General features: G+C 41.7%; 1 long non-coding RNA gene across 1 annotated transcript; it reads left to right on the top strand.

Annotated features, from left to right (window-relative positions):
• The first annotated feature begins 19,268 nt into the window (after window positions 1-19,268).
• LOC143706528 (uncharacterized) lies at window positions 19,269-20,051 on the top strand. The gene is made up of 3 exons (XR_013192986.1): window positions 19,269-19,333; window positions 19,811-19,919; window positions 20,022-20,051. It is a non-coding gene; the product is annotated as an uncharacterized LOC143706528 (long non-coding RNA).
• Window positions 20,052-20,331: the final 280 nt, after the last annotated feature.

The following is a 20,331-nucleotide window of genomic DNA, read 5'->3' as shown; positions in this document are numbered from 1 at the left end:
ATTCTCAGTGAGGGAAAAATACTGTGCATATGTGCATGGAATAGTGTGTGTGTGTGTGAGTGCTTATAAAATACCAGTGCAGAGAAAGATAGAAAAGAGAGAGTCTGCCTGCCTGTAAAGTGAGATAAACCGACAGGAGGTGACAAATTCATAACAGCTTTGTGAAACCACAATTCTGAGGGATTCGGATGTTGGCCTCAAATAAGGTGACATGTGTGACTGGGATTTCATCTTCTTGAACTTGCCATGCTGCAGCAAAAGAGACTGCTTCTGATAAGATGCTTCCTGGAAAGTCACAACATAAAGGGATGTGTTGTCATCTGTTTGCTGAAACACCCTCAGAAGGGGATTTGGGGAAAGCATTTAAGTTGATTTAAAACAATTACACAGCTTAAAAGGGTTATTAGTGGTTTCATAAACAGACTTATCAACGCCGGCTCCATCTTGTACATGCTAACATAATCTAATGGATTTTCTTTTTACTGGCAATTAAACATGAAATTCAATTCTTCTTTTGGGGCATTGTGTCGTTTATGTTTAAAAATCATGTAACTGAGTAAAGCACCTCATAGATGTGTGCATTTCTCTAGATGTTTAAGAATCAATAAAATCAAAGGGAATTATTCACTAAAAATGGACTGCACCCACTACTTTGTGTCTGTGTTGCTTTACTGTTAGATTCATTAAATACATTTTTTGCATAAAATTACGATATCTGAGCAATTGTGCAAACAAAATGTGCTAAAACACAATGTGCATGGCACAATTCTGATCTTATGCATTGGATCCGAGTGCAAGGCTGTGGAGGATACAGTTTTAAACGTTTTGCCAAGAACCCCAAAATATTATTTGTAAAAATATTTAACAAAATTAGATGCAGATTTATTTTTCCTTCCTGTTAAAAACTAATGCTGTCAATAGAAAAAAAAAATTGTATTCAATTCACATTTATTTGTATAGCGCTTTTCACAATACATATGGTTTCTAAGCAGCTTTACAGAAAATGCATGCCTACATTACAATTTAGAGTGATCTGTTATCAGAAGTGACTGTGTCCAAGTTATGGATTTCATAAAATTACACATACAAATCACGCAGTTAGCTAACAATGTATCAATTTAAGGCAGAAACAATGAGCTCCTTGAATTAATAAATACATGTTGTTAAGGTACCCCTGTAGTAAATAATTGTATCCCTTAAAACTCATCTTTGATCACCAAAATTACATATTTAAAACTTTTTCCTTGAAAAAAAAAATATTCATGCCAGCTTGAATGTAATTCTATACCTTTGCCCCATTTACTATATGTGGTTCTATGTATATGTAAATTAGCCCCGCCTCCACTCACTCACACCAGCACCAGATCCACTTGTTGATGAACACACGTTGACGTGATTGGTTACATGGTAGTTTGTGATGTCAAGAAACACCAGCGATTTCAAACCATGTTTTAATGAGAAAATACTTTTGCACATGGTTTGTCTTGAAGCATTAAAACACCACATAGACATATAAACAACATTAAAAGCTTAATTTTCAACAAAGGTGGACTTTAACAAAAATGATTAGGATTTATATAATATATCCTAAGCAGATTGAAATAGAATGAAGCAGAATGAAGAAGATTGAAATAGTTTATATTTTTAAAATTAATAATACAGTTTAATAATATTGATATTTGATATCAAATATCAATCTTTTACAGTCCTAAAATACGTTTTCTACTTGTTTTGGGTTTGGGGGTGCTGAAGGAGGGGAAGGGTGTTTTAATATAAAACACATTTTGTATTATATGCATAATAAACAATCCCCAAGAAGAACGCTTGTTTAAATAGATGGAGCATACAGTAGGCCTTTTTTGTTGTTTTTGTTTTTTTACACAGAAGATAGTGATACTGAGGTATTTTTTTTGCAGGCAATTAATGAGCCTTCATGGTGAGAGGAAATAAACAATAATGAATAAAAAAAACACTTATGCCTTGACTTGTTCTCCACAGTAGAGTGCAGCGGAAACCAGCCAGTATGTGGCGGCAAGTCACTGTCTTAATGAGTGAGTCGTTGAATCATTCATTCATTCAAATTAATTCGTTCAGAAACGTCAATTCGTTCAGAAACGTCAATTCGTTCAGGAACAAAACATGTTGCTCAGACACACACAGTGGTTCTGATAGCTTTGTTTGGAACTGTTTTCATTGATGGAGCAAAAACAGACTATGTGTCTAAAATGTAAGTTACTTAATATTTATGTAACTGTTCTTTAATATCAATATCACATTTGCAATATGCTTTTCTGGGACAAAAAGCAATCTTGCTTGTGTGATAGCCTATCACTGCTGAATGTCCTGGAGGGAACAGAGGACATAGTCAATGTCGACTGAATGGGGATCGCGTCAGAGAGCCAATGTTCTTCGATTACTATTGAACGAGCCAATGGAATTGGCGTGCGTGATTCGCATCACACACTCTGCCCTCGCAGCGCGGGTATAAATTCGGAAGTGGATGCACGCACCAGTTGATTTTTCGCTGAGGAGCCGAGCGTAATCCGGAGTCAGCGGTGGTCCAGCGGTAGTGGCAAGGGGACTACGTCCTCCGTTGCCTGCTTTAGGGAATGGTGGGTTGCATACGCAACCAGGACGTTCCCTATCAGTCGATAACGTCGGACGTAGTCGACATCGACCGAATGGGGATAACCTTGGAAAACGCCATTAAAGCTGCCACCTTCCAGTGCCTAGACAAAAGCCTCCTGATGCCCCCGTAATTTTAAGGTGGGGAAGGAGAGGGCTTAGGCCAGGGAAGTCACTGCTATTCCTACAGGACCACCGGGAAAGCGTTCCCGTACATTGGAAGGAAGGGACGCTGCGGAAGCCACATCCTACCCAAGGAGAGGTAAGTGGAGAATACGCATATGAACTGGGCGGATGACCGGGCAGTACGACATATGGAATGTCACTGGTGTGGCTCCAACCTAAGACGGGGGGAGACTCACCGGACAGTGATGGCAGAGAACCTCTGCCGAGGGAAGACACGGGCTCGACCGTAGGGAGTCGTATCATGAAAGAATACACATATGCGGTCGCCGTAGGGACCGCAACATATGGACCCCGCCTAACACACGTTCCACACTGCTTACAAATGGTAGGCCTAACACCAGACGTTCCGCACGTCCGACGTCGGAGGGGTGTGGAGGAACTCAACAGGGTTCAGATTTAAGGGAACTCAACTGGAGTAGAGAGGCGCACATATCCAGTCCATAGGAGGGGAATGGCGCACCAAGCCAACACTTGAACCGGGCTCACGGTGAAACTGGCTTCATGAGAAGGGAGCCCACGGGAGGCAGCGGTTCAACTAGTTGTCGTCCAGCCCCCAACTCTAGAATCTGTTCAGCAAAGCATATCGTCAACGCCAAGGCAGAGCACTTTACACTCATCATAGAGGAGCTCAACTGCTAAGTGGAAATGTTGCATCTCGGAATTTTTTACCAAAATGAAAGTAAGCACTAAATGGCCAACTTTGCTTGGAAACAGCCTTCCCTCTCTGCTGAATTCCTAACAGATAAGAGCTGGTCTGAGGTCTATGGCGTGCGTTCTGTACATGTTTAACCGCTATAAGCAAACGGACAGAGAAGCCAGGGCTGGATCTGCCTCCTCCGGGGCAATGCTTGCAAGATCACCACCTGCTCCTATTACGGGAGAGGTAGGAACCTTGGGCACAATCCAAGCCAGGGTCTCAGCTTGTGAGAGTTAGCCGGCCCGAACTCCAGGCACAATACGTTGACCGGAAGCGAGCAAGTCCCTACCCTCTAGTATATACCATGCGAGCAGGAGAACTGATATAACATAATTTTTAACTCACTGCCTGCAGTTCAGAGATAAGGCCCAAGAGGATAAAGAGGGACGCAAGGATTTACATTACCTTGCTACTCAGGAACCTGACGATCAGGACGTGCTTCTCCATACTTCTGCATCACGATGAGCGTCATTTAAACACCGAGGCAACATCATTTTGAGGGTGAAGGAAAACAACCAACTCCAACCCATCTTGCAGGAAAGAGAGCACTGAAATGATCTAAAGCTTTCAGGATCTCCTCTGGAGAGAAGACTCACTCAACGACTAGGTTCCACTTCTAAAGGCGTAAGCACGCTACCCATTTCTAGGCGGTGCTCGCAGAAGTGATGGTAATTATCACATGTCCCTGTGATAACTCCCTGAACCTCCGCGTTCAGACGTAAGACCGCCCGGAATCTCCAGGGGTAGAACGCGGGTGAAAAAGTGTTCAGGGGAAGTCAGGAAGGCTGTTGATGGGAACCAGGTCTGGTTGGGCCAATAAGGGGCAACTATGAAGACCTGATCCCTCATGACTTGGCACCGTAGGTGCAAGCGATGGGCGCAAAAAACAGGAGTACTGCTCAACACAACATGTGAAGATCACTGAGCTTCAGGAGCATTTCTGCTCAGCGCTTGTGTGTGATAAGTTCACTGAACCTCAGGAGCATTTCTGCTCAACACTTGCGTGTGATAAATTCACTGAGCTACAGGAGCATGTCTGCTCAACACTGGGTGTGATTGAATTCACTGAGCTTCAGGAGCACTGCTGCTCAACACCTGAGTGCGATGAATTCACTGAGCTACAGGAGCATTGCTGCTCAACACCTGAGTGAGATGAACTTCACTGATTTTCAGGAGCATTTCTGCTCAACATGAAGTTTGATGAACTCACTGACTTGAGCAGGCGCCAAGCGACCATGAGTCGTAGTTGCTTTTAGTAGCCTCACTGGGGAAACACATTTCTGCGGGCCCCCGGGGCAGCTGAGAGCCAGTGTCTGTCCAAGGGTTGTCCGCTCGGACAGAAATAACTGGCAGGGAGACGAAACCGGAGAGGCAACTGAGCGGCCCTGGCGTGGTCATTGCGCAACGGTCGCAATGTCTAACAACTCAAAGCATGAATGCCCGTGTAGTCGAGGGTCGCCCAGGCCCACGTTAAAACACACCCTTTATACATGGCCCCTTAGTTGAAGAGGGTTTGGCAGCAGACCGGGATGACTATAGTCACACAGGGTGAGCTGCTCTGCCACGGTCACCTCGGGACTCGATCATGAAGCTAGCGCTGAAGCGGTCATATATGGAGGAAGCCAATGGCTGCATCTACCATATGCCCCAGGAGCCTCTGAAAGTTCTTTCAGTGGGACCCTTTCTCACTTCAAACACCAGCTGAACACACTCTTATTGGAGAGACGTGTTAGACCGAGTCCATCTCCAAAACTGAAAAAGAGACACTCAGCCCGTGGGCGAGATTACTCTCTCCCAGTTGACCTGAAGACCCAACGGGCTCTGGAGCACTCGAAGGGAAGGACTCTGTACTGATACTTCAACCCTCACACGCAACAAACAGGATGGCCTGCGGCGCAGAAGGTAGAGATCTGAAGCACATGTCTTTCAGGTCTGCAGACCAACCTTGGGCCAAGATGGTCACGACCCACCACCTAGTAGCATGAAGAACGAGTTTACAACTGGCCTTCAAACCGACTGGAGGAGCGGCTATATCAAATCCTTCGCCAGCTTGATAAGATAAGCACGCACAAGTCAGGAGCACTGCTCAACACTAGGTGTGATGAATATCACTGGATTTTCAGGAGCACGCCTGCTCCAGGGTTTCCGTTGTCCGGTAATTACCGGACATTGGCTGGGAAAAAAATGAAATGTCCGACAAAATTAAATCTCTCCGGTCAAATTGTCTGATTAAAATTGCCTAATAATCCCGCCCAACCTATCACAATCAGAATTTTAGAATAAGCCTAAAATGTGTAAAGCAAAAATACAGCCACATTTTGCTATGTTATAAAGCAGTACTCCTCAAAGTCCGGACCCAGGTCCGGATCCGGACCCGGAGGGAATCCAATCCGGACCCGCCTCCAGTTCGTATTTCAAGAGGACTAATTGTGTGTAAGGGATTAAAAGTGTGGATTTCCTACTTTGATAAACACATGTTAAAATCATTTGTTTATTTTTTGAGATGGTCCGAAATTAAAACGAAGGCGAGATACTTAAAGTTTTCCTCCGTGATTTAGTTGCCATGACATTCAGTGAGCAAATGACTTTTGACGTAATCGGGCGCAATGCGACACTTCACCGCAGTAAGCGTTTGAATGGGTGTGGAGGATGTCATTGTCCAGGAAAAGAAAATAGAGTTTTCAAAGATGATTGGACAGAGAGGTATGCGTTCACAGATATCCCAAGTCTCCCGGAAGTTCCAGGAGTCTCCCGCATATTGATAGCGGCTCCCTGATGCCTGCAAATTAGTTAAAATCTACCGCAATGTAGAGCTCGCGAGCTACAAACCGTGTAGCGCGCGCACGGCAGAGAGGGAGAGAGCAACCTTACGTGTGTGTGCGCAAATGTGTGTGCGTGCCTCATGAAGCGCATGAAAGCCCCATCCAATCCCCCCCCCCCCCCCACAACCGTCAACAAAAAACGAACAATCCTCCCCCCTCCCCATAGTTTCGGACCTTTGACATTGATGAAAATTCTGATTTGGACCTTTGAATATACAGGTCCTTATCAAAAAATTAGCATATTGTGATAAAGTTCATTATTTTCCATAATGTAATGATAAAAATTAAAGTTTCATATATTTTAGATTCATTGCACACCAACTGAAATATTTCAGGTCTTTTGTTGTTTTAATACTGATGATTTTGGCATACAGCTCATGAAAACCCAAAATTCCTATCTCAAAAAATTAGCATATTTCATCCGACCAATAAAATAAGTGTTTTTAATAAATAAAAACAGTCAACCTTCAAATAATTATGTTCAGTTATGCACTCAATACTTGGTCGGGAATCATTTAGCAGAAATGACTGCTTCAATGCGGCGTGGCATGGAGGCAATCAGCCTGTGGCACTGCTGAGGTGTTATGGAGGCCCAGGATGCTTCGATAGCGGCCTTAAGCTCATCCAGACTGTTGGGTCTTTCGTCTCTCAACTTTCTCTTCACAATATCCCACAGATTCTCTACGGGGTTCAGGTCAGGAGAGTTGGCAGGCCAATTGAGCACAGTAATACCATGGTCAGTAAACCATTTACCAGTGGTTTTGGCACTGTGAGCAGGTGCCAGGTCGTGCTGAAAAATGAAATCAGATGGAAGCATGAAGTGCTCCAAAATCTCCTGATAGCTAGCTGCATTGACCCTGCCCTTGATAAAACACAGTGGACCAACACCAGCAGCTGACATGGCACACCAGACCATCACTGACTGTGGGTACTTGACACTGGACTTCAGGCATTTTGGCATTTCCTTCTCCCCAGTCTTCCTCCAGACTCTGGCACCTTGATTTCCGAATGACATGCAAAATTAGCTTTCATCCGAAAAAAGTACTTTGGACCACTGAGCAACAGTCCAGTGCCTCTTCTCTGTAGCCCAGGTCAGGCGCTTCTGCCGCTGTTTCTGGTTCAAAAGTGGCCCTTACCTGGGGAATGCGGCACCTGTTACCCATTTCCTGCACACGCCTGTGCACGGTGGCTCTGGATATTTCTACTCCAGACTCAGTCCACTGCTTCCGCAGGTCCCCCAAGGTCTGGAATCGGTCCTTCTCCACAATCTTCCTCAGGGTCCAGTCACCTCTTCTCGTTGTGCAGCGTTTTTTGCCACACTTTTTCCTTCCCACAGACTTCCCACTGAGGTGCCTTGATACAGCACTCTGGGAACAGCCTATTTGTTCAGAAATTTATTTCTGTGTCTTACCCTCTTGCTTGAGGGTGTCAATGATGGCCTTCTGGACAGCAGTCAGGTCGGCAGTCTTACCCATGATTGCAGTTTTGAGTAATGACACAGGCTGGGAGTTTTTAAAAGCCTCAGGAATCTTTTGCAGGTGTTTAGAGTTAATTAGTTGATTCAGATGATTAGGTTAATAGCTCGTTTAGAGACCCTTTTCATGATATGCTAATTTTTTGAGATAGGAATTTGGGGTTTTCATGAGCTGTATGCCAAAATCATCAGTATTAAAACAATAAAAGACCTGAAATATTTCAGTTGGTGTGCAATGAATCTAAAATATATGAAAGTTTTATTTTTATCATTACATTATGGAAAATAATGAACTTTATCACAATATGCTAATTTTTTTAGAAGGACCGTAGACTTTGAGAACCCCTGTTATAAAGGAACAGGCTCTACCGTTTGAAAGTTATTAAACAACATTGCATGCTGAATTTCAAATAAAGCGCACGCCTAAAACGGCTGTAATATAGACCTAAACAACGAACGATTGAATGAGATGTTTCAAATATGGCCAGGCCCTGGCAGACTAGCCTTAAAAAAAAATTTCAGAGAACAGACGCGACGGACGGACGGTTCTGCTCAACACTTGAGTGCGAAGAACTTCACTGAGCTACAGGAGCATTTCTGCTCAACAATGGGTGTGAAATAATTCACTGAGCTTCAGGAGCACTGCTGCTCAACACCTGAGTGTGATGAATTCACTGAGCTACAGGAGCATTGCTGCTCAACACCTGAGTGCGAGGAACTTCACTGATTTTCAGGAGCATTTCTGCTCAACATGAAGTGTGATAAATTCACTGACTTGAGTCAACGAACGATTGAGTGAGATGTTTCAAATATGGCCAGGCCCTGGCAGACTAGCCTTAAAAGCTTTTTTCAGAGGCCAGACGCGACGGACCATGATGAATCAGGAACGCTGATTCCAGGAACACAGGAACGCTGATTCGCTGAGTTACAGGAGCATTTCTGCTCAACACTTGAGTGCGAAGAACACTGGGTGTGAAAGAATTCACTGAGCTTAAGGAGCACTGCTGCTCAACACCTGAGTGCGATGAATTCACTGAGCTACAGGAGAATTGCTGCTCAACACCTGAGTGCGAGGAACTTCACTGATTTTCAGGAGCATTTCTTCTCAACATGAAGTGCGATGAATTCCTGCCTTCGCTGAAGCCTCGGATGTCCAGAGTCAGACAGCTCCACCACCACCGGATGTTCATGTTTTTTTCCCTCTATTTCAAAGTTAGGCTAGTGGCGGCTCGTCAATAGAGGGCACTGGGACGCCGCTGTCCCTGGTCGCTGCGTCCCTGACGAATCAGAATTTGATACGTTATTTTATCCAATCTGATTGGTTCTCGTCACCTGTCATTCAACTTTACACTCTTGCGCCACTACTGCGAGTGCGCAGGTGACTTCGACAAATCTTGCTAGGCTGATCACTTTCGTAGAGATAATGGCAGCAGTCAAACCAAATTTAATTCGTCATTGATTCACAAAAAAAAAACCTTTCACAAGGCGTTCGCTGGAAGAAAAAAGAAAAAGGATAAAGGATGTCGGACCGGACCAACCCGGTTTACAAATCTGGCAGCAGCCAGTGACAGAGGACGAGCTTCACCAGGAGCTTCAACCGTGCTTGTCATAAGAAATGTGTCGGCACTGAAGTTTTGTGGACAATAACGGGGGTAAGAGAACTCGAACAGCTATCTGAAATTTATTTACGCCCCGCCCCCCCAAAAAAATACTTATCACTGCAAACATGTTGCATTCTATACGACCTGATTATGTCATTTTTTTATTTAAATAGCCTGCCTCCAGTTTTCCTCAACTTGATTAATCAAGAGGCAATATTTGACGGGCATATCATCAAAATGTCCGTAAAACGAAACCTCTGCCAGTCACTTTGACCGGCACCATTTTTTTCTAGCGGAAACTCTGGTCTGCTCAACACCTAATGTGATGATTATCACTGACTTGAGAGGGATAGCCCGAGTCTGAGGTGGGGCAGCAAAGTAGAGAGAGTGGTTTTAGTGTGCTGTGCAACACTTACCTGTCTCCACTAGTGGCAGGGGGTGCGTGAGAAGGTGGATGACAGGGTCCTTGAACGCACCAAGCTGCCTGCTGGCAACAAAGGGGGAGCTGAGGGGTGTAAGGCTATACAGGGTCACACCCGCCAGACTGGTCCTCTTTGGACCCAGGAACAGATGAATTTGCTCTCTCTTTGAAGTGTGGGTACCGCTTGCTCCACTTTTCTTTATTTTATTTTTGGGGAGCCAGCGGCGGAACAGAAACACAAACAAAGACTCCAACCGGCCCTTACCCGGGGGGAGGGAATGATCGTACCAAATCCAAGAGCATCTCATCCATCCCTGGGCGGCTCTACTGCGGCCGGCTCCATGCTGAGGCCTGGGTGGAGGCTGCTGCGGAGGTCCAGCAGGAGCGGCGGCCGGGGAACGCCCTCGGCGTTGAGCAGGTGGAGGAGCTGCCACCGGCAGCAGGTGGAGGCAGCAGCTGGCCGCCGGGGCAGGATGTGCCGGATATATGTATACTATACTATAACTTAATTTTGCTGAGTATTTTTGTTCATTTTGGTGGCATTTTTGCCACAAACCCCCGTTAATTTTAGTCTGTGGTGTGCGGCAATCAAGATCAAAGAGGAATGAAATAATAGACTATCCATATGAGAAAGTAAACTATGAAAGATTAAAACAGTTAAATAAGAGAAAAGGTTTGTAGCCCACTTACAATTTAGAGTTAAAATCATTACTAAAGGTTTACTGATTTAAAATGTATTCACTATATAAAAATTGTGTTGCGTTTATACACACCTTCTGTATACCATCTTCTTTCTATAGGCGGTAATAATGTTGAATTATTAACGCCTGTAAATTATTCAATTAAATTATTGAGGGGCTGATAAAAAAATAAAGACTTATTTTTCTCTCTGGCTTTTGGTTCAATGTAATTTCATGAATTTGTGTGTGTTTTCCTGTTTGATTGTTTATTTTATCATCTGAAGTGATTGTACAGCACTTTGTTCAGCAGTGGCTGTTTTAAATAAAAGTGCATTGCCTTGCCTTGCCTAAACATGCCATGAAAAAAGAACAGCAGTTTTGTGAATAAGGCACAGTCTACAATGAGCTTAATTTAGAAAAGAAGCATGTTTGCACTGAAAAAAAACAATTATAAAAAGCTTAAATGAAATATTTGGGGCAAAAAAGTGTAAAATGTGCTTAATGAAATTGAATTCTCAGTAACAACATGACTGTTGAGCAATACCAAATTTCTTGTTTTCTTTTTAAAGGCAGAACCTGTGTGTCAAAACAACTCTCTTGCAGACCCAATGCATTTACTGAAAAGGTCATTCCTTGGTTCTCTCTCTCTCTCTCTCTCTCTCTCTCTCTCTCTCTCTCTCTCTCTCTCTCTCTCTCTCTCTCTCTCTCTCTCTCTCTCTCTCTCTCTCTCTCTCTCTCATAATTAGTGCATTAGAGATTTTCAATCTGGCACAGCAGGCAACTCCTGACTGATAAGTATGACAAGCACTTTTGTGAGGCTATTCTAAGCAAAAAAAAAAAAAAAAACAAGAGAGAGGCGCTAATCAATTCTCAATCTATGCCATAAAGAACATTGTTCCCAAATTTGCTTCAAATCACTGTTCCTCTCAAGTCTGTTCTTGTCACATTTTCCCGAGCTTCTGATTGCATTCTGAACTGGACTGAACTCAACTGGACTGAACAATTTTATAAGCAGCTTCAATCTCCCTACACTGAAGCAGTTAGCACCCTCACAACTAACTTCAACTTCAGTGTATTCATGCATGTATAACTGATCAAAAGGTATTTAGCAAGGTAATCCCTGTTCCCTTTCGTTGTCACTCCGAGTTGGCGGATGACGACAAATGGGGTTTCGCTTAGAAAGCCTATCAACTTCGAGTATTACAAAACGAGCCAATGGCAAAGAAATGCCATGGGTCAGCGGTATTTGCATAGCGTATCTCCACCTTACCTCGTGGGTATAAAAGGAGGATGCTGGCAACATGCATATATGTTTTTGCTTCGGAGCCAAGAGTATCTCTTCACTCCACGGCTATTTCTGACGAGCCACTCTCCGGTGTTGATGTGACTGCGATCTGCAGCGAATTCACATTGCCTGCTGATCTGTGCAGTGATCTGCCAGTGAGTGTATTTCTCCCTGCTCGCTTCAACATCCCAGAGTTTTCTCTCCTCTCACAAAAGGGCTTGCACGCGGCACGTCTTTTTAAAGTCTTTTTAAAAATGCCCGTGCATTTAAAAAAAAATAAAAAATGAATGGTTGCGGCAGCAAATATGCGTTTCCCCCAGTGAGCCTTCTTGCGCAGACTCAAGGTCAGGGAGGACGAGGAGCAGGTCATTCAGGTCGCGTCGTACTGGCCCACCCGGACCTGGTTCCCCGAACTTGTACCACGCGACAGCACCTCCTTGGCCCATTCCTCTGAGGAAGGACCTCCTTTCTCAGGGACGGGGCACCCTGTGGCACCCTCGTCCCGATCTCTGGAGCCTCCACGTGTGGCTCCTGGACGGCTCGAGGCAGGTTTGAGTATGGTGGCTACCATCACTCCCGCTAGAGCGTTGTCCACGAGACACGTCTATGCGTTGAAGTGGAACCTTCGTCAACTGGTGCTCGGGGGTCTTCTCTGTGAGATGCTCGATCAGCGTTGTGCTTTCCTTCCTTCAACATGGGTTGGAATCGAAGGCTGTCTCCCTCCACCCTGAAGGTCTATGTTGCCGCACACCATGACCTCATCGAAGGTAAGTCGGTGGGGTAGCACGACCTGGTCATCAGGTTCCTGAGAGGAGCGAGGAGACTAAATCCTCCTCGCCCTCCTCTCGTTTCCTCTTGGGACCTCTCAGTGGTTCTAACTGCCCTGCAGAGTGCTCCCTTGAGCCTCTGCAATCAGTCGAGCTTAAGTTCCTGTCAATGAAGACATCGCTCCTGGTTGCACTGGCCTCCATCAAGAGGGTGAATTCAGGCCGGCTTACTCTCACGTGATCCTGATACCCCGGCCTGGATACGTGCCCAAGGTTCCCACCACTCCCTTCCGGGACCAGGTGGTGAACCTGCAAGCGCTGCCCCCGGAGGAGGCAGACCCAGACTTGGCACTGCTATGTCCAGTACGCGCTCTCCGCGCCTATGTAGACAGAACGCAGTGTTTCAGGACCTCATATCAGCTCTTTGTCTGTTATGGTGGGAAGCTGAAGGGAGAGGCTCTCTCCAAGCAAAGGTTGTCTCACTGGATAGTGGACGCTATTGCTTTGGCATACCAGCAGCAAGGTCGACCGTGCCCCCTTGGTGTGACTGCCCACTCCACCCGGAGTGTGGCATCCTCTTGGGCTCTAGCGTATGGTGCCTCGCTAACAGACATCTGAAGAGCTGCAGGCTGGGCGACACCTAACACATTCGCCAGATTCTATAATCTCCGAGTGGAGCCAGTGTCCTCTCGTGTACTCGCTTATATATGTTCCTCAAAATGCTGTGAAAATGATGGTCTGTGAAATTATAGGCCCATTAATGGTTGTCACTAATTTGCTTGGGTTCAGATACTCTCAAAAGAACAAACCTGCCTGGAGTAGCGGGTTTAATTGGCACATTTGCATCATAATGACCCATGAGTCAGTTTTCCTGATCCTCCTCCAACTGTTAAAGTCTTGAAACTCAACCAAAGGCTCAAAGTTAATGAACACGTGAAATCAAGTCTCAAGTAAAAACAAGGTGTTATAAAATATGACATTGTAACTAGTACTGCATCTATTCTGACTAGACACTGCAGTAGCCTTTCATTTTTCTTTTTCTTCTTCTATCTATCTATCTATCTATCTATCTATCTATCTATCTATCTATCTATCTATCTATCTATCTATCTATCTATCTATCTATCTATCTATCTATCTATCTATCTATCTACCTGTCTGTCTGTCTGCCTATCTATCTATCTATCTATCTATCTATCTATCTATCTATCTATCTATCTATCTATCTATCTATCTATCTATCTATCTATCTTATAGTCTATAAAAAATAAAAATAAGCTGGATTCGTCCATCCAAAATTCAAAACATTAATGCATTTTGATTGGCTGATCCGGTGCTAGTCTATTACAGTCAATAAAATCAAAATACAGTTTATAGAATACAATTATTATTATTATTATTATTATTATTATTATTATTATTATTATTATTACAGTTTTTCTCAATTGCTTTGGCTCAGTTCTCAAATGTTTTCTTTATTTCCCAAAACATTAAGTTCAGATATCTGAACAATTCACTTCTTTCTCACATTAGATTGGAATTTCTTATTGATTTGAGCAAATTGCAAATGCTTTGGCACATGTGTGCAAAGAGTACGTACAACTGTCTGCAGTTTGGACAACAAATAATTGCATATGGCTTGTTGATCAAAACTGATGACTCGATTCTCACTTACACTGTCAAACACTTCAGAAATTCTCAGACATTTTTTATTGTGTAAGCCATCACATTCAAAACTATCTATTCAATTATCATAATTAGTATACATGAATGTATATTCTAAAATATATCTGACATTGACATTGTTTGTAATGTTTGCTAAATTGGCACATGACCTCTAATTGCATTCGCAATCTAATTGCAAATTACCTCTAATATGAATCAACCATTTAACCATTTCACCAATCAACTTTGGGAGTATATATATATATATATATATATATATATATATATAGATTGCCCACAGCACAATCACTGCTGAAGAAGTTTTTGAGAATGGAGAACGTTCACAACCCTGAACTGCAGCAACATGCTCATGGAAGAGCAATTGGAAGGCGTGTAAGAATACGTGGTGGTGGTAGAGGAAGAAATAATCGAGGAAGAGGTGGAAATAGAAGAGTCAGAGTCTCTGATGAAATCAGAGCCACACTTGTGGATCATGTCATAAATCATGGTTTAACAATGGAAGAGGCTGGTGAAGAGTACAGCCTAATGTAAACAGGTCCACAGTGTCATCAATTGTGCAAACCTTTCGTAGGGAAAACAGGTAAATATGTTTTTTTGTTTTGTTTTACAGTATGTAAAGTATTTTTACAGTATAAAGAACAATATTGTAAAGGTAAATGCAAGTCTATTTGTTTACAGTTTTTCTCAGTCGCTTTGGTGCATTTCTTAGATCAAAAGTGCAATTCTTGATACTACTTGTACAAATTCCAAATCATCTAGTCACTTGTGCACAACATTAAAGCAATTCCTTATTCCTTTGAACAATTTGCAATTGCTTTTGTACACATTGCAATTGATAATGTGCAAGTGTCAGCTTTTTCCACATTTTCAAATGGTCATGTCATGTTGATCAAAATATAGTAGATGGTTCTCTGTTGAATAGTCTTACCCCTCAAAACATCTAGGCATTAGTTCCTTGCATGAGCCATTACATGCAAAATTGTTGAACTATTTGTCATAAAAGGTCAAGCATAGTTTTACACAATTCTATTAGACGTTTTGTACAAAAACGTGAATTGATGAATCGTGCAGGTGAAATTGACCATCACTCATGAAGGAATGTAAAGTGTTAGTTCAACCAACATTCAACCAGTTGTCTAAATTGCTCAAAGGTGCATCTCATGAATAATCAATAAATAAAAATCAGGGAAATACGAGGGACCATTATAGAAGACAATGATGTCTTTGAAAACATACATACGGTTAGCATCTCAACCATCGACAGGGTGCTGCATAGAAACCAGATGAGTATGAACCAGCTGTACCGTGTACCATTCCAAAGGAATGAGGACAGAGTTAAGGAGCTACGGTACCAGTATGTACAGGTAAAACATATATCTATGTAACTAATTTACAGCAACATTTTATAGTGATATATAGTACAGTAAACATAAACTGCACACATTTCCATTGCTGTGGAAGGAACATGCAATATATGCACATTTTGTGTCACTCTTCCTTACCAAACCAAATTCAACTCTGTGTTATGGGATATAGCGTATAATGGAGTTGGAATCAAGTGAACCCTCTCACAACTTTGTATACGTGGATGAGGCTGGCTTCAACCTGACCAAATGCAGAAGGCGGGGTCGGAATATCATCGGTCACAGAGCTACTGTGGATTTGCCAGGCCAACGGGGAGGAAATATCACCATATGTGCTGCTATTTCGGAGCATGGTGTCCTAACCCATATCCCCCTTATAGGGCCATACAACACCCAGCACCTACTCAACTTTTTAGAGACTCTCTACAGGGCTCTCATCCCTGATGAGGAGATGGGTCTGCTTAGAGAGGATTTGCCAAAGTATGTGGTCATTTGTGATAATGTGAGTTTCCATCGATCAAACATCATAAGGCAATGGTTTGTGACCCACCCGAGGATGCTCATAGAATTCCTCCCACCTTATTCACCATTCCTTAACCCAATTGAGATACGGAAATGTAATATATGACATATATGACATATATGTCCATATATCGCAAGTGACGCTGCCATATATGCTAAATATATGACAATATATTGCTATAACATATATACATATCTCTAGATATATGTTGATATAGGTTTATAACATATATAAATTGTCCATATTAAATGAGTATATTGACATATTAATACAATGTATATGATTATTCTTTATATAATATTGTATGTTATAACCATATATTTCACTGATATGTTTATTTTAATATATGCCAATATATTTAAACCACATACACACATTTTACATGCTTATGGTTTTCCTATTAATTCATTCCTTCTTTTCCTTATTTGAACATCTTGAACTTTTAAACAAGTCTACACAATCCAGATTTCTTTTCAATTTCTATCCCATTTTAGAATTAGCAAAAAAATATATAAATAAAATAGATTTTTAAAATGTATTATTTTACCTTAACTGGCTCATAAAAACAAAACAAATTATATTTGCAAACTTAACTTTTTTTCATATCATCAATAACCATATATCGATGTAATCAATTTCTATATGTAAGAAAATACATAGGTTAATACATGCACTACATATGCAGATGCATACAGAATAATACACAGTTAATGTCTCCAACAAAGCGTGGCAGAGCTGCAAAAACTGATGTCATTGATGTCAGATACAAAATTTAAAAGTTCCTTCATAATAATTAAGAAAAGTCAGCGGTATAATCACATCTGTGCTGTTCCAAAGGCATGTAAAAACACTTTCTGTCTGCATTTCAAGCCATGCATTTATTAGCATGCGGTTCCACCCCAATACCTTACGTCATTGCCTAATGGCCTATCTTCATTAGGCGCGCCAAAATTCAAACGCAATCAAAAGACCGCCAAATTACGCGCATTCAGAGACCAACGGATGAAGAATGTTCGCCCTTGTTGAGTGGAAAGAAGAAGCTGATAATTTAAGTTGGAGCATTGTTCCAACATCACACATAACAAACTTCAATATGAATGATTTCTTAGAAGGACTTGATGAGATCTGTAGGCTATATTTAATTGAGTGGAGAGGTGGACTGAAGAAAAAACCAAAAGGCGGATGGCCGTACGAGGCAACTCTGTTGCAGGTAAGTTAATTTCTGAACTTTTATTATAATTCACACATTGATATTGCACAGATAATAAATAATTAAAATAATCGCTGAATTGCATGAGCTATTTATAAGCTACTGATAATATCGAAGCTAGTACAGATTGGATAATTGAGCAGATATTCAGTGTGTAACTGTTAATTTTTTTTCAACAATTTTTTAACGTTAATATTTACTGCTTTATTGTGTGCGTTGCATTTTCATGATCTCATTTTCATGGTCATGTTTACGAGCTAGGAGTAGGCCCAGATTATTAACGTTAACGTTACACTGCAGTGTATCATTCTAAGATATTTAAATGTTTTTTATGTGAGAATAATATCTTTAAAAAAAGTAAGATTTCAGCTGTCAAACACATCATGTAGTAGGAGTGTAAATATTAATCGATTCGTATCGATGCATCGATTATACAGCCGACGATTCGATGCATCGATCCGTCCGCAAGAGTATCGATTAATGTGTTTGTTTTGCCGCCTGTCTATTTTCAGCATCCGCTCATATGCGTACAAACGATTGTTGTTATGCACTGGGCTAACGTAACTAAACTGCCAGTGTGAATGCACCTTCAGTCACTTAGTCGGCGAATTCCAAGCTAGCAGTTATTAGCGTAAACAAACAGGCGCTAACGTGTACAAAAGGCTACTTCAACAGCTTACTTGAAAAGTCTAGGGTGCTTTCACACCAACTCGGAACGGGAACGGTTCGCATGAAAAATCGCTAATTATGTAAACGCTGTCTGTCACGCTGACCCTGGTGCGCACTGGGATACCAAACCCGAGACTGCCTGGAGGAGGTGCGCTGAGTTCGGTTGCACTCGAACCGTGCCGCGGCTCACGTGAATGTGAAAGCATCACGGACTCGGGTGCGTACTTGTTCAAGAAGTAAGTGACCTGCGCATTCTTTTTAGCTGATTATGATGTATTTAGTTAAATAAAACACATGTAAGGGCTGATAGTGTTGATAATTTACCTTGGATAAGAGCGAGAGAGAGTCTGCAGTGTATTCACACACATAGTGCGTGGACTCAGGGCAACACATTCATGGAAATCCACTGTCTCCTGCATTTGCAATCAGCATAAAGCCAAATGCGACACACAGTAAACCGGTGTTGATCACTCAGCTGTGCATAATAGCACCAAATAAAATAAAAAACACAATATATTGACCCGAGTGCTGTTTTCTATCATGCGTCGTGCACGTTTGCGATGACGTAAGATGCACGGAAACACACCAGGATTCGATAGAATCAAGTTTTGAACTGTATGCAGTAACTGTTATATTTGCTGTTCTATTTGCAGTGCATTGAGCACAACACACACATTATGTGAATAGAATACTGTTCCTGTATTCTCAATAAAAGGCAAATTATAAACTTTTTGTTGATTTATTTGAAACTTAATAGATATCATGTAAAAATATCGATTATTGAATCGTATCGAATCGTATCGCGGGGAATTCTGAAGTATCGAAAATAATCGAATCGTTGGCTTAAGAAATCGGTATCGTATCGAATCGTCATGAAGGCTCCGATTTACACCCCTATCATGTAGTGGAGAAAAAAATACAATATGCCTTTAGACTCTAGAACTACTAATACAATAATACTAAAGTAAAAATATCTCAAATGTATGCCAATGTAGCTTGCAGGATATTAAATTCCTGTCAGTATGTGTGCTAAATATTTTGAACACTGTCCCCCATTATGACATCAATAATTTTGTGGGCGCATAAACGTTTACATTTGGTCAGCCTATGTTGTTGTCATTGTCATAGTCCTAGTTGTATCTTTTGTTTTAGATTCTACATTTTGTATTCCCCTTTTTTCCCCACAGAGAGACAGTCCACCCTAGAAAAACGAATGAGGACACATCAGTCCATTCCAAAACTTCCGAGCAAAAGAAAATGCAGGCCAAACCTTAGGCTTGTTGAAGAGGAGACCAGCAATGACGGACCATCTAGCCACAAAAGGTCACAAGATTATTTTTTTACTGGGACCTCAAACTAGCAACTGCATTTCAAATGTAAAAAAATAATTGGCTGCCCACTATAAAGTTATTGCTTTAGGATAAAATAAAACAAAATCATTATTACTTTTAACTTTGCAAATTAATTACATTTATAAATTAAATACTTAAAATGAATCATCCAAAGTTAGGAGTACCTGATAATCTACTACTTTCACTAGATCTTGACAGGATTAGTATTTTGTCACAGCCAAGTACAGTACACACTGTCTGTCACAGTTGTTTATGTTGCTTTGCCTGTTTCTACTTATGGTAAAGCTTATATACTATTAAGTCTATATCTGTTTATCTGTTTTAATGCCATCAGCTAATCCACTCTGCTATTACTTCCGAGTTTTGGGCAAGCTGATCTTCATTTTCTGCTAAAGAAATTGAAAATACTGATACTGAAAATCTATTTTTTTGTTGTTTTGCTTCCTAGAAATGCCAAAACTCCTTAGTACAATGGGCAAGCTGGGAAAATGTCTTGAAGCGAAGGAGCAGAGCACACAGGAACAACTGGCATCACCTTCCAGCCTACAGGAAAATGAGTATGCTGTTTTTCCAAACTACTGTAGTACAGCAAGTTACAACAGTAAATACTTATTAAAAACAAATTCAAATGCCAATAAAACATTTTGTCTTTTTTACAGATGCAGTGATCCAGAAATTTCCAGGGGCCAACTATTATTCAAAAGGTCACTGAGCTGCGGACATCCAAAAATCTCAACAAACTTAAAAAATTAACAGGCGGTATACCTGTTACATATACCTGTTGGTGGATTTTCCTTTTCTGGGTTTGTTTTATGTTTTGTTGTAATATTGTATTTGTATATAATAGTGATGGGAAGTCCGGTTGTTTTCCGCGAATCTGTTCTTTCGGACAGTTTGTTTCAATGACCCGGTTAAAAGAAACGGTTCACAAGTTCTTTTACGTCCTCAAGTAATGACGTCAATTCTATT

This window comes from Siphateles boraxobius, unplaced genomic scaffold (assembly GCF_051911475.1).
Source record: "Siphateles boraxobius isolate OS27281-9 unplaced genomic scaffold, OSU_SipBor_1 41, whole genome shotgun sequence".
Taxonomy (NCBI): Eukaryota; Metazoa; Chordata; class Actinopteri; order Cypriniformes; family Leuciscidae; genus Siphateles; species Siphateles boraxobius.
This window is presented reverse-complemented; position numbering and strand designations above follow the sequence as displayed.